Below are 13,120 nucleotides of genomic sequence, written 5' to 3'. Positions count from 1 at the left end.
TCCATAACGTTAATCTACAAAATAATACTTGGAAGTAACAAACAGCAATCACACTAGTCCCTGATAGTCTATGTCATCATTCCTTGAATAGCAGAAGCTATTAGTATAGAAATTGCAAATGAAGACAATAACACATAAATGAATATTGCCTTGTATTAAAAGTGGGAGCCTGAGTTACATAAATGGTAATCTTAATTTCTTCTTTAGGCTGATAGATGACAGCAGTTCTAATAATAAATGTACTTTTATTGTAAAAAAAAATTTAACCAGGTTACCTGACAAAGCAAAATAATAATACAATCAAATCTGGTTTGTTAACTATAAGTGCATGTTACTATTGGAAAATAATTCATTGACTATGGTCTTGCAAGACCTTTAGAAATGTGGTGACTACATACTACTAAACAGTACTTCTTGCTGTTGAAAATATATAAAGACTAGAAAAATGTATAAATATTCTAATAGGGGTTATGAAAAAACTAAAAATATCAGGAATTGAATGAGCAGATTAATCAATAATTAAAAAGATAATCATAACCTCCTACTTGTAGAGATTTTGCCAATAATATACCCCAGTGGTTGGTATAATTGGAGATACCTGAGTTCTTTGTTCTCTAGAACAGGTTTGGTGAAAAGAGTAATGATTCAGGCACACTGGATTAAACAAATATTTATTAACAATGACCCTACACATACTTAACTGCACACAGTAGAAATATACAACACAGAAGTTACACTATTTATAAATTTACACACAAGATGTCCAAGAGGCCTACATCCTGATTAAACATAAAAAACCCCGACTGCTAGTATTTAAACTCTTAAATAATGCCTACAAAGGCCAATAAGACATAAAGCTGCTTTCTAAACCAGACAGAATAGAACTATGGTTAAATCTTTCTCTGTGTAAACCCAGATGCGACAAAATGAATGGGAACCCATCTCCCTATTCTGAAATGCACTCAATAACTAAAAGAGGCCATTTTCAGTCCAATGGATTATCTCCTAAAAACAACACAATAGCAAATTATCTTTAAAAAGGTTCAAATACTTAGCTCTAATCTAATCTTTAAGGATGATCAGGGCAAGAGTTCTTGCCTTCTGTCTTTCTGTCCCTTGTCATACTATTTTTCCCTTCTCTCTCCCTTCATATGCATGTTTTGTGTTCAGTTCCTGTACTGTATTGACACTTAAACATTTACTCTTAACTAAAGTAAATCAAGGACAACTTTACAATTGTTTTGATCACTAAATATTGAACCCCTGTATCTCAGCAAACATCTCCTTGCTTTGAATTTACCAAGAAATCAAAATTTTGACATAGGCAAGTGCTAGCCATTGTATCTAGATTCTTAAAGACACTTCAATAATCACTGAAATATTATGACATGGTTACATGACAAAAACAACAGAAATGATCAATTCTAGTTTGTTGTTGACTATATTTGCATCTTATTAACAGAAAAGAATGCATTGACACTACTAAACTTTGCTGTTAGAAATAAATAATCCTTTAAGAATGAAAAAATATATATAATCAGGTTTCTGGTGTAAATTAATATAAAAATAATCTGAAATAGAAAATACATTGATTAATAATCACTTGATTAATTTAGATGTGCAATTCTTTCTAAGTTTTTCACTTTTAATGCCCTTAACAGAAGGGTTAATTTAAGATTATAATTATTCAGACTTTAACGAATCCTGGAGACTATTATCTGTTCTCAGGCTGTTCTGTGTATGCAAGAAATACACAGTACACCTAAAATTATTTTATAAGACAATCAAAAGTTTTCTTTACTAGTCCTTGGACAAAATATTTAAGTTTAGCTACAAATTTTAAATGCATTCCTTCATCTGTGAGAGTTTTTCTTTTTCTTTGATATATATTATTTTTCAATTTTTATTATCCATAATCCTGGGTGGACACAGTAATATAGATTGTAAATGCTGAAAAACATTTATTATTTTATTAATGCCCCTCTTATACGGTACATAATATTTTTTCAATTACCCTGTTGGATTTCACGATCTGTTGTGTACATTTACTTTGTATTATTCTCTATCTCTCAATGGTTTTATTTCCGCAGAACTGGAGTGGCTACAATATCTATCTGGAATGCAATGGAGAGATTACTGTTTTAAGTCCAAGTGTCATAGAATAGTAGTGTCACTGAGTAGTCTCTATGCGACCTCCACTGTGAAGATCAACGGTTTTAAACAGCAGCAGTATCTTCCATGCAGATCTTTTTCCCCCATTTGTAATATAAAGTGTAAGTGTAATGTGATAATCATTTGAAGCATTTTTGCAGCACAAAGAACACACCTTTATTAATAAAGTAATGTTTATAAACTGACAGGAGCAGATAAGTAATAATAAAGATGTGACATATTCTGTAAAATAAAAAAAATGACATATGCTATCATAAAATGTTCAAATAAAGAACTGGTAAACTTAAAAGATTATGAATTTACAATAATTCAAAAACATTTCAACAATTGTAATGACATTTTAATTTTCTCATATTTTTAATTATATGTTTCCTTTGATAATTCCATAAAATATTGATATTTAAAAACAAATAGTACATACTGTACCATACACACGACTAAAAGTGTTAAATTAATGCAAACAGACTTCTGTGCTTTAATTATACAGTAATCATATTAATGTGTAAAAATGGATTCTACAATAACATTATTAAAGAAAAGATAAGTATTTTAAGGTAGTATGGTCTGCAGTTATTATTAATGGCATTTTCTGGCATGCTACCAATGACATCCAGTGTTCAGATTAGTTATTTTTATTTCAAACATTCTTCATTTAAATATATTGTAGATATTGTGAAGCATAATAATAATAGGCCTTTAAAAAGGGCTTTACAGGTAATGAGGACTTCCCTCCACCATCACCAATGTGCAGCATTTACCTGAGTGATGCTACAGCAGCCATATGCTAACCACACATCAGCTATCAGTGGGGAGGAGAACAGAGTGAGGAAGCAAATTCATTGATCGGGATTATTAGGAGTCCATGATGGGTAAAGGCCAATGGGAAATTTGGGCAGTACACCGGGATGACACCCCTACTCTTTTTGAGAAACGCCCTAGGATTTTTAATGACCAGGACCTTGGTTTAATGTATCATCCAAAGGATGGTGCCTTTTTATAGTATAGTGTCCCCGTCACTTTACTGGGGCATTAGGATTCACATAGACCACAGGGTGAGCCCCTACTGCTGGCCCCACTAACACCTCTTCCAGCAGCAACCTTAGCTTTTCCAGAAGGTGTCCCATCCAGGTACTGACCAGGTTCACACCTGTTTAGCTTCAGTGAGTTGCCAGTTGAGAGTTCTTAACAAGACAATGAAAAAACATGAGATGTACTAGCTTTAAATTGCCCTTTTGTAGGGTGGTTCTGGGGTGACTAAGACAGGGCAGAAAATGCTAGGAGTTGGGCCCTGACATGTTTTACCCTGAGATGTCCTTGTGTAAGCTATTAGTTGCTTTAAGATAAGTGAAATTTCAAAAGTTAACTATGGTAAATAAACAATATTATTTGTTTAGCTTTTCAGCTTGTAGGTATCTTAACATCTGTAACAGGGTCATTATTCATATAACTGTTAAAATTATAAAAAGGTTTTGTAAAGCTTTTTTTCCCAGTGGAGTTCATTAGGAATCTCATGTTCTCACCTTTTGAGAATGTTTTCTTGAACATGTTGATCTACTGTTTAAACAGAATTTAAAGAATATGAGGTGTTAACTAACTTTAGAGAAGATTTAAACCATTTGTTGTTTGTTAATAAGAAGTTGTTTTAAGATAATAGTAGTACCAGAATATAACTGCACATGCATATAAATTCATGTATGTGATTTAGAGCATGATGAGACATTTACCACTATACAGTATGTTTTGTTTGCAATAAAACACTACATGAATATTTAAAAAAAGCAGATACTTGGGAATTAACACCGAGTCACCATCGTGAATAATATGTATCATTTCTTCAGCAAAAAAAAACAAACATGACTATGTAAGACTGAAAGCATTTTTCTAATGGAACTCTAGCGCCACCCCAGGAAAAAAAAGATTCTAAGCTTCACATACATAAACCCTAATAAACCACAGCAGGAAGAAAGAGAAGAAATATGGTTTCTAGTCAAAGAAAACCTATTCATGCAGAACTTCTTTAAGCTTGAATCTTTTGTGTCTTGCTGATGTACCTTGCTGTGAAATCTGTATTAGAACGAGCCCCCTAATGGTCTAAAGTCTCTATAAAAATAAATGAACTATACTTCCAAAGAATCCTCTGTGCCATGCAGAGACAAAATTGCTTTCTAAATGTGAGATTAGTATTGAAGACAGCCAACTAAACACTGCAATACCATTAGACCAAATTTGAAAGTGTGGTGTCAGAAAACACTTAATTAATGGTTATATTCTTATTAAAAATGTAAACAAATACTGCTAAATAAGCTTGAAATAAAGTAAATTGATGTTTCAAATCAATGTTTCAAGCTATCAACAGAGTAGATAATTGTTTGTATTTCAGTAAATTATTTTTTCTGATCTCTAAGCAAGAGGAAAAGTGAGTGACACTTCCAACATCATTTGAGTTTGGTCTTATAATCAAAAATAAAAAAGACTGTATGGTAAATATTTGTGTGTTGTGTCACAGAAAAGAAATACAATACGTTCTGAAGCACAATAGAAAATTGTGACTTAAAAAAGCTTATGTACATTCTGTGCATTTTTTTCTATTTTTTGTTATATATGTGATTAGAAATTAAATCTGAGTGTTTGCAAGTAACAGGATTGAAAAGATGCTGCAATATAAATTACAAACCAGCAGTCCCAGTTGCAGGTAGCAGCTGGGTAACATAAATAGGTGTGCTTTAGGCATAGTTAACCAACTAGACAAGCTCAAAGTGTTTTATTTTTAAACAGTAACATTAATAGTTAACAGGCTGCCTTTTCAGATAACAGCAACAGGGACAACAAAAACTCCATGATGAATAGCTTAGCACATCATTCCTGTTGCAAGGAATGATGTATAAAATCATCTTCTCTCAAAAGTAAAAATTTTGTTTTTGGCTTTTGGACTCCTGGCACTTATAAATGTCATCAACTCTAGAGACAAGGCAGCTGCTGTATTGCTTTCTCATGTATCCACTTCAATAAAATCAATAGAAATGATTTGCACTGAGGAATAACCATATTAGAAGTTTAATATGAAAGTGGGGCATTCAAAAGGGGGGAAAGTCGCATTCAAGGAAGCTATATAATGTACCTGACAGGACTGCAGTGTTCACATCTTAACACTTAGCAGCTGCATATATTACTGTACCATCTTCCTACACAACATTTTAAACATTTTTTTTAATTATTGTTTAGTGTTTTATTCTTTGTATAAACATAATGCACCAACAGTTAAACAACACTGTTTACATTTTTTATAATTGTTTCATATACATTTAATATGTTTATCATATATGACAGACTTTGTATAGTTATTTTAGGTGCCTGGTTAATGAAGAGTCTGACAACAAAAAATATAATTTACCTACTCACAGATCTATGCAGCATTAACCCCACAATGACAGCTGAAGATTTGAACCTGCACTAATACAAGGCATTTAAAAGCTGTTTTTTGACATATTATGCAGACATAGAAGCAATTCTGTTAATGTATTTTCTCATATGAGAACTTATCTAATGAATCACCTTTTCCTTGATAATGTATCAAATGTAGATCATTGAAACATTAACTATAAGCTTCTTGAAAGTGCACATATATACATATAAATGGTTATTTCCTACCTGTTTAGTTGGAATTGAGGTTTCAACTGCAAGCTCAAAAAGTGTTTCAGGTATGGAGACAGTGAATCTTCAGGAAAGGATGCAGCTGGTAAATTTTACATGTTCATGGGAGCAGGAATTCATGAGCTCCTGTCATGCTGGAGATCCCAGGACTAGAATCATTTTCATACAAATGAAGTCAGTAAATTGTCCATGGAATGAGTTAGAAGGTATCAGTATTATTAGACAGTAACAAGCATATACCAAGCAGCTTTGTCTCCGCGTCTCACTCTTCTCCTGTTTTTTTTCTCTCAGTCTCTCTCTGTTCTGAGCCTAGACTCCTTCTGCTGCTGTATAATCAATCTAGCCTGACTGAAGCTAATAGGCCTCTATTTAACCAGCCAATCAATAGCTAGGATTCCTCAGCTGGCTCCCTAGGGTCTTTTCCAGTATTGATACAAACAATAAGAGTTTTGCCAGCAGTTGAACCAAGCTTTTTATTAAATTATCTGCTTCAAAGATATAACATGTTGGTAAGAAAATGCTGAACCAAACAAAATATCAGTAAGGACTGATTAGAAAGGGTGAGTACAGTCACTGTACTGTATGTAGTCCAGGTCAGCTGCAGCCTTAGAGATGCATTCAAAATCAATCTCTAAGAATCCACCTCTACATAATTGGTATAACAGGCAGTTGGATACATATAAGCAAATCAGATTTAAGTTTTGTTTATTCAAAGACATTAATTTAATGCGATTAATTTAATTTCAATTTAATATAACAAAAAATCCTACATTTTGAGAGAAACAATATCAGCGTATTGAAATTACAGTTGGTCTTTCAAACCATCTACACAATAATTTAATTGTTCCTTAATGATTAGTGGTACAGTATATTGTCATTTGACAAAAGAAAATGTGATGATTTATTTAGTTTTTGGAGTGCATCAGTTTCATTGAGGTGGCATGATATACTGTACACCTGGGGTTTTGGACTGAAATACATATCAGTTAGGTTAATCCATTTTACGTATGGATTTTATAGGTGCAATAGGTTTAATTCTTTGTGAGCTGTTTCTGTGATACAACCCTCTGGAGCTTGACAGACTTTGCAAACCCTCAGTTACATGGCTGGTTTTCAGACTCACTGGATTTGTTCTTGTGTGTGTGCTATTGGGACCTTAGTATGATTTCTGACTACTGCCTTTTATCTAATGTGTAATTAGTTATTTGGATCAATTTGAACTTGGCAGCCTAAAATAGCAAATTTCTAGTTATAGTACTTTTAAATGAATGCAAATTTCAGCTTTAGTTATACTATGGTATATTAAACTTTAGCTGGTACTATTTACACTCTCATTTGCAGTTTGAATGAAGGTGTACCCTAACTACCAATATCACAGCAAAATATTCTATATGAATATTTCATATTCTATATGAAAGCACTCTCCTGTCCTGGAAAGAATAGTAGTTGTGGCTCTGACTGATCAGCAGATGAGCTAAGAAGAGATGGTGTTGTATCTGGGATGTGAGTATAAGTCCCACTGAGTGAAAGAGAGAATAAGTTAAAACATATACTCTGCAGTTCTGGAACTAGAATGAGTTTTGAAGCAGTGAAAAATATGAGCACACATTATCATCTGGTTTAATTTGTGAAGTTCTCCAGAGCAGACAGAAAGAAAACAATAATCCCTAAGGAAATTAAGCAAGACATGGCCAACCTTTAATGAAGAAATAGAGAAACTCAGGGAGCCACGGAGAGTTGGTTGTCCTGTCCTGAATAAACATTTTTCAACACCTAGTGACATAGTGACATAGTGGGATAAAGTTTTTAAGCGCCATACATCCATAAAAATTTTACCTCAGTACATCTAAAACCCCACAGAATAACTTAGGTAGATGGACTAATGGGCTTCCAAAGGGTTGTGACACCCATGTCTATTTTTGAGAGGTGATTTGATTAACTAATACTAATTAATAATCACTTACATTTATATAGGACTTTCCTGGACACTAAACTCAAAAGGCTTTACAGGTAATGACCCCTTTCCACCACCACCAATGTGCAGCATCCATCTGGATGCAACAGCAGTCATAGTGCACCAGTACACTCACTACACACAAACTATCAGTGAGGAGGAGTACAGAGAGATGAAGCCAATTCATACATGGGATTATTAGGAGGCCAAGATTGGTAAGGGCCAATGGGAAATTTGGGATGCTGGGCTAATTCCCCAACTCTATTCGAGAGACGCCCTGGGATTTTTAATGACCACAGAGAGTCAGAGAGGACCTTGGTTTTACATCTGTCACGCCCTCTGCAGCCAGAGGGCGCTCCTTCTCTGTCCTGTCCCTAGTTTCCGGTCTGCTGTCCTTCCTGTCCCTCTCTTTCCCTTGGGCTATATATTTCCGGGTCTTGCACTGTGTCCTCGCTCAGCATTGACGTTCGGATGTCCTGAGACCCGCCTAGCACCAGGGCGCCCCACGTCTGCTCCCTGAGGGCATAGGTTTCTATACGGCACTCCTGAACTCTTTGCACTATGAGCCCGGGCCTTTTTCCCGTCTCGCCGCTACGCATATGGGTCTTTTTCCGCTCTCCTGCTCCCCACGGTTTGTCCCTTTGGACGTCCGTGACAACATCTCATCCGGAGGACGATGCCTATTTTAGTATAGTGTCCCCGTCACTATATTGGGGCATTATGACCCATACAGACCTCAGGGTGAGTGCTCCCTGCTGGCCCCACTAATATCACTTCCAGCAGCTACATTTGTAGGCTCATACCTGCTGAACTTCAGTGGGTTGTCAGTTTATCAGGTTGTGAGCTGCAGGTTGATATGGCTGCTGTGACTACTTAAAAAAATAAAACAAACTATGAAAATAAGTATTAGAAATAATGTATTGGTGCTCAATTTTATTATCCTTAACAAATATTATAAGATGTTGTTATGTTTCATCAAGCTTGTAACAATAAATGAGGTAATCCCCTTGAAACCTAGACAGTCGAATTCAGGAGGACCTGGTATTTTGGCTTGGAAGAGATCACTGCTATCTAGGGATTGGCACCATGTATGATTTGAGCCTGCAAGCAGCTGTGATGAAATTCTAGCAGGTACAAAGCAGAAGTGGAACAAATAAATGGTACCATGTCTCATCACAAGCTAATGTCTCTCAGTTGTTGAAAAGGAGAAGAATATAGAGGATAGGGAGAATGTAACTAAGCACAGCATAGCTGCATCTATCATAGTTACATTGATTATATTTCCAATTTTACAAAAGAAATAAACATTTTCTCAAATGTCATTGTCAGATTCTATTTTTACAGGGTATATAGAGACCCACAGCTGAAACGTGGAGGTTAAAGCCTTTTAAAAAATGTGCATACAGTATGTGTGTGAAATCTAAGTAGTATCCCCTGCTAGGATTTGAATTCAATCACTCAAGGACTTCCCTGGTCCTAGCTGAGAGCTGGCCATTTGGCCTGTCTAGCCCATTTGCCTGCTAGAAGCTTTTCATCTTCAGCTTTTCTTTAAGCCACAGAATTTATATGATTTGCTCTTCTCAGGACTGATTGCAGAGTAGAGTACCAATATTTCTGTTAACACAATGACTGTTCTTAATGAGATATAACTAGTAATTTACACAACTGAAAAATACTTACATATCCCAAGATATTTACCATCTCTGATATTGGTAAAAAGAGATAAATCAAGTGCACAAATCACACTTATTACACCAGACTTTAGCTTGCCGATAAAAAATAAGTGGTCCTAGTTCAGATCCATGTAGTACTCCATTAATTGCAACATACCAATTGGAGCTTTTAACCCTTTCAGTATCTGTACTCTTTTTTTATATTCATTAACCAGTTTTCAATTTTAACATGTGCATTGCATTGGATGTCTTCTGATTGCAATTCAATAGTTAATCTACAATCAATGACTATATGGGTGATTTAGTGTTCAGTATTTGTATTTCAGTGAATCCAGACAAGCAACCCACTCTCATGTACAGTCTATTTTATAATAGATATCTATTTATGTTTAGAAGTAAAATGTGAAATGTTTATTCTTATTTTTTATGGATAAAAAGACTGATTAGTAATTAGTGTGAAATATAAATGGAGAAATGTATCAGTTTTTTCTTACCTTTATGTAAACCTTCAACTGCCAAAATGCCATTAAAGCTTTGCAATCTCTTCAGAAGGACAGACTCTCATGACCCAGAAATTTTGTCAGGCTATATGTAGGGAGAATAACTCTTCCACTAGAGGCAGTTAAAGGCTCTATTTTCTGCAAAAAGATTCATAAGATGTGCATAGTTTATTTAAGCCATTAATTGTAGGAGGGCCAAGAACCACATTTTTTAAATTGTATTTCTTAACTTTATTTCAAAAGTTTTATTTCTCAAAATAGATGTTTCATGTGCATACACATTTAGCAAACTGAAAAGTGTTGTGCATGAAAAAGGCAAATGACATAGAGTACACTATATCTTTTAACTCAATTTCAAATTTTAGTAATTTTATTTGTATGTCAACTGTGATAGTTAAAGAATTACATTCATAAAATTGAGATTTTGAAATTCAAACCCATTTAAACAGAATCAGTGTCAAAGTACTATGATGAAAGTGGCTATAGTCATATGTAAAGGGTTAGATAAATTTCAGCTTTTTGCTTATCTATTTTATTTCTACCTGTAATTTATTTAGCATGTTTTAGAGAACAAAAAATGTTTTTACACATGTTTTTTCAGATTATTATTATATTATTCTTTATATTGTTCATCTACCATAAAGGTAGTGGTATGTGATTGTCACAAGGGTATAAAATGTCACCTAGACATTACTTGTTGATTCAGTGCACATAGATGTCTACTGAAACACATTTTGCAGCCAAACCCACTTGAGATGAGTAATTGTTATTATTATATTACTATATCTGTAATATGTTGAGGTTATTCTGCTTTATTATTTACAATGTTGTTTATTTGTTACAAATACATTAATATGATACTGCTGCTTCATAGAATTTAATTGTAAACAGATTTTAAATTATTTAAAAATGTTCCTTTTAAACAATGCTTTCAATGCAAAACACTGCTTTGTTAATTTGTTTCCATTGCCTTTTTGTTACAACAATAAGCAACAATAATGGTTTAATTCAAATATGAATATGCACAAGCTCTTAACCAGGTGTGCATTTCTCAGGGTAATTATAACATCAATGCCAGAAACTTCAAAATATCGTGGGGATCATCAGCTTAGGAAGTAATATGTGGTTTACAAATGATATAATGGTTAGAATCTTTACTTTAAGGACAGTAACACTTTAGTTTCTTTTTGATTTAATGGCTAGTATCAACTGACTTATTGAGCTCGCTGCTGTTGTCATCATCATCACAGGTGAGCTGTTTACTTTGTATTGTTGCCAAGTTTTAAAGTTAAATCCACAATTATGGCAACACTGTCACTACGTTACAACACCTATTTTAATCTTAACTGCAATTTAATATGACAGGATATGTGATATGCTGTAATATTATTTCTAGCATAAACTTTATTGATGGGAAAGTAGCAGGATGTTGTCAACAATTAGATATTTAGTTTTCAAGTATAAATATATGATATGTTACCACTGGCAATAAGCCACACACAAAACCAGTGGCTTAGCATGAGAAAGATGTTAGAACCAATGTTTGTTTTACTCATCCATGTTCTAAGGTATAAGAAATGCACTTGGTATTTGCCTCAAACTTTGAAGCTGGACTTCATAAGCTGCATTTAAAGGGGAACTGCAACTCAATTTTTATAAGTCAGGGTTAGAAAGAATCAGCACTGATGAGTGCATTTCAAACAATAAAAGTAAAATGTGCACAGTAACTTGTGAAACCTCCATTTTGTATCACAAAATAGCTGAAATTTCAAGGTATGTGCAGCACCATGTTCTGTAATTCAGAATGGGTCTACAAAACTTCACGTACGGCCCTATGACATTGTAAACAAGCAGGATTGAGAACTATTGCTAGAAATATTGCTTTAGATTTCTAGATGGTTTTGCCAACAAATTCTACTTACTTCTTAACTCTGCATGCAGATCACGTTGGAACATTTCTGGGGTTAAATGTCTACTCCTTAGCCTGTATTCTCGTACATCTCATTCCATTAGTCATTATGCAGTCTAGTGAGCAGAAAGAGCCACATCACATGAAAATGCATGGGAACTCGAATGAGAGTTGCATCAACATGGTGACTTACAGTACTTTCACAAAGTTAACAATTTTGTATTTGATTCAACATTTGTCATTTATTTCTATAACATTGATCAATTTATTTGTTTTCGAGATGTAATAATCGGTTTGAGAAATTGGGACTGCAGTTCCCCTTTAAACAAAGGCACTGATACACCTGAAAGAAATTGCTACTTATACAGTATCATCCCCGAATGATCTCAAAAAGTGTTCTGTTTGGATTCAAATAATTTTCTCCTGCAGTATACATATTACATTTTCTGTTACATAGTACATCTGTTCATGCATTTCTTATGTCTCCTAAGGAGATACAACCCAAATGCTTCACAATTAACAAATATCTTAGGCCACAGGCTTACGTAGAGTTTTTGTGGAGGGGATATCTATCAACTCATTTTCATAAAATGTCTTATTCCAGTATAAAATTGTAGAAAGCCATAACTTAACCTTGCAAATATTGGGCACAAGGCACCAGGGATGTCAAACTCATTTGCCCTGGCAAGTCAGATTTGACTTAATGCATTTCAAGCTTGCCACACATTCTGCGCAATTTATAAAAAACTAGGCAAAAGTTTTAAATAGTATTATTTATTTGGATTTCTTTAGATTTGGAAACTTATTTTACTTTTAAATTAAATGAACAGTCATCACATAAAAGGACAATATAGCAAATTGTACTCATTACCCTCTGAGCATATGATGTTTTTAGCATTATTAACATTTATTATTTTAAAAAAATAATAGTTGGGACTAAAATACACTATACTAAACTCTGTTCTACAGAAGAAAATATTGTTGGGATATCATGTTTGTTGTCTGGTGAAAATGCATGAAAAACTACATACACCCACACCTCTGTGTATACACTCTCAGTTTCTAAACGTTTGCTACAATGAAGCTTGTATTTTAATACCTGTTTTTCCACTGTATGAAGCATGTTTTCCTGTACCAAAGGCACTTCGCTTCATGGCTGCTTCCTTTGTGATCTCACTTACTTAATGTTTTATTGTTAAATATATTCCTTATTTTTAACATCATGTCAGAAAAGCATGTTGTCAATGCTTCAAGTGTTACA

At 34.0% G+C, this 13,120-nt stretch overlaps 1 protein-coding gene across 4 annotated transcripts in view; it reads right to left on the bottom strand.

Moving 5' to 3' along the window:
• cdh18a (cadherin 18, type 2a) overlaps positions 1 to 6,147 on the bottom strand; it is a 336,613-nt gene extending 330,466 nt beyond the window's left edge. For all 4 annotated transcript variants that reach the window (XM_015354610.2, XM_015354611.2, XM_015354609.2 and 1 more), the window contains exon 1: positions 5,821 to 6,147. The gene's annotated coding sequence lies outside the window, so the exon portion shown is untranslated. The remainder of the gene's footprint in view (positions 1 to 5,820) is intronic.
• Positions 6,148 to 13,120: the final 6,973 nt, after the last annotated feature.

Source organism: Lepisosteus oculatus, chromosome 6 (genome assembly GCF_040954835.1).
Source record: "Lepisosteus oculatus isolate fLepOcu1 chromosome 6, fLepOcu1.hap2, whole genome shotgun sequence".
NCBI lineage: Eukaryota > Metazoa > Chordata > Actinopteri > Semionotiformes > Lepisosteidae > Lepisosteus > Lepisosteus oculatus.
This window is presented reverse-complemented; position numbering and strand designations above follow the sequence as displayed.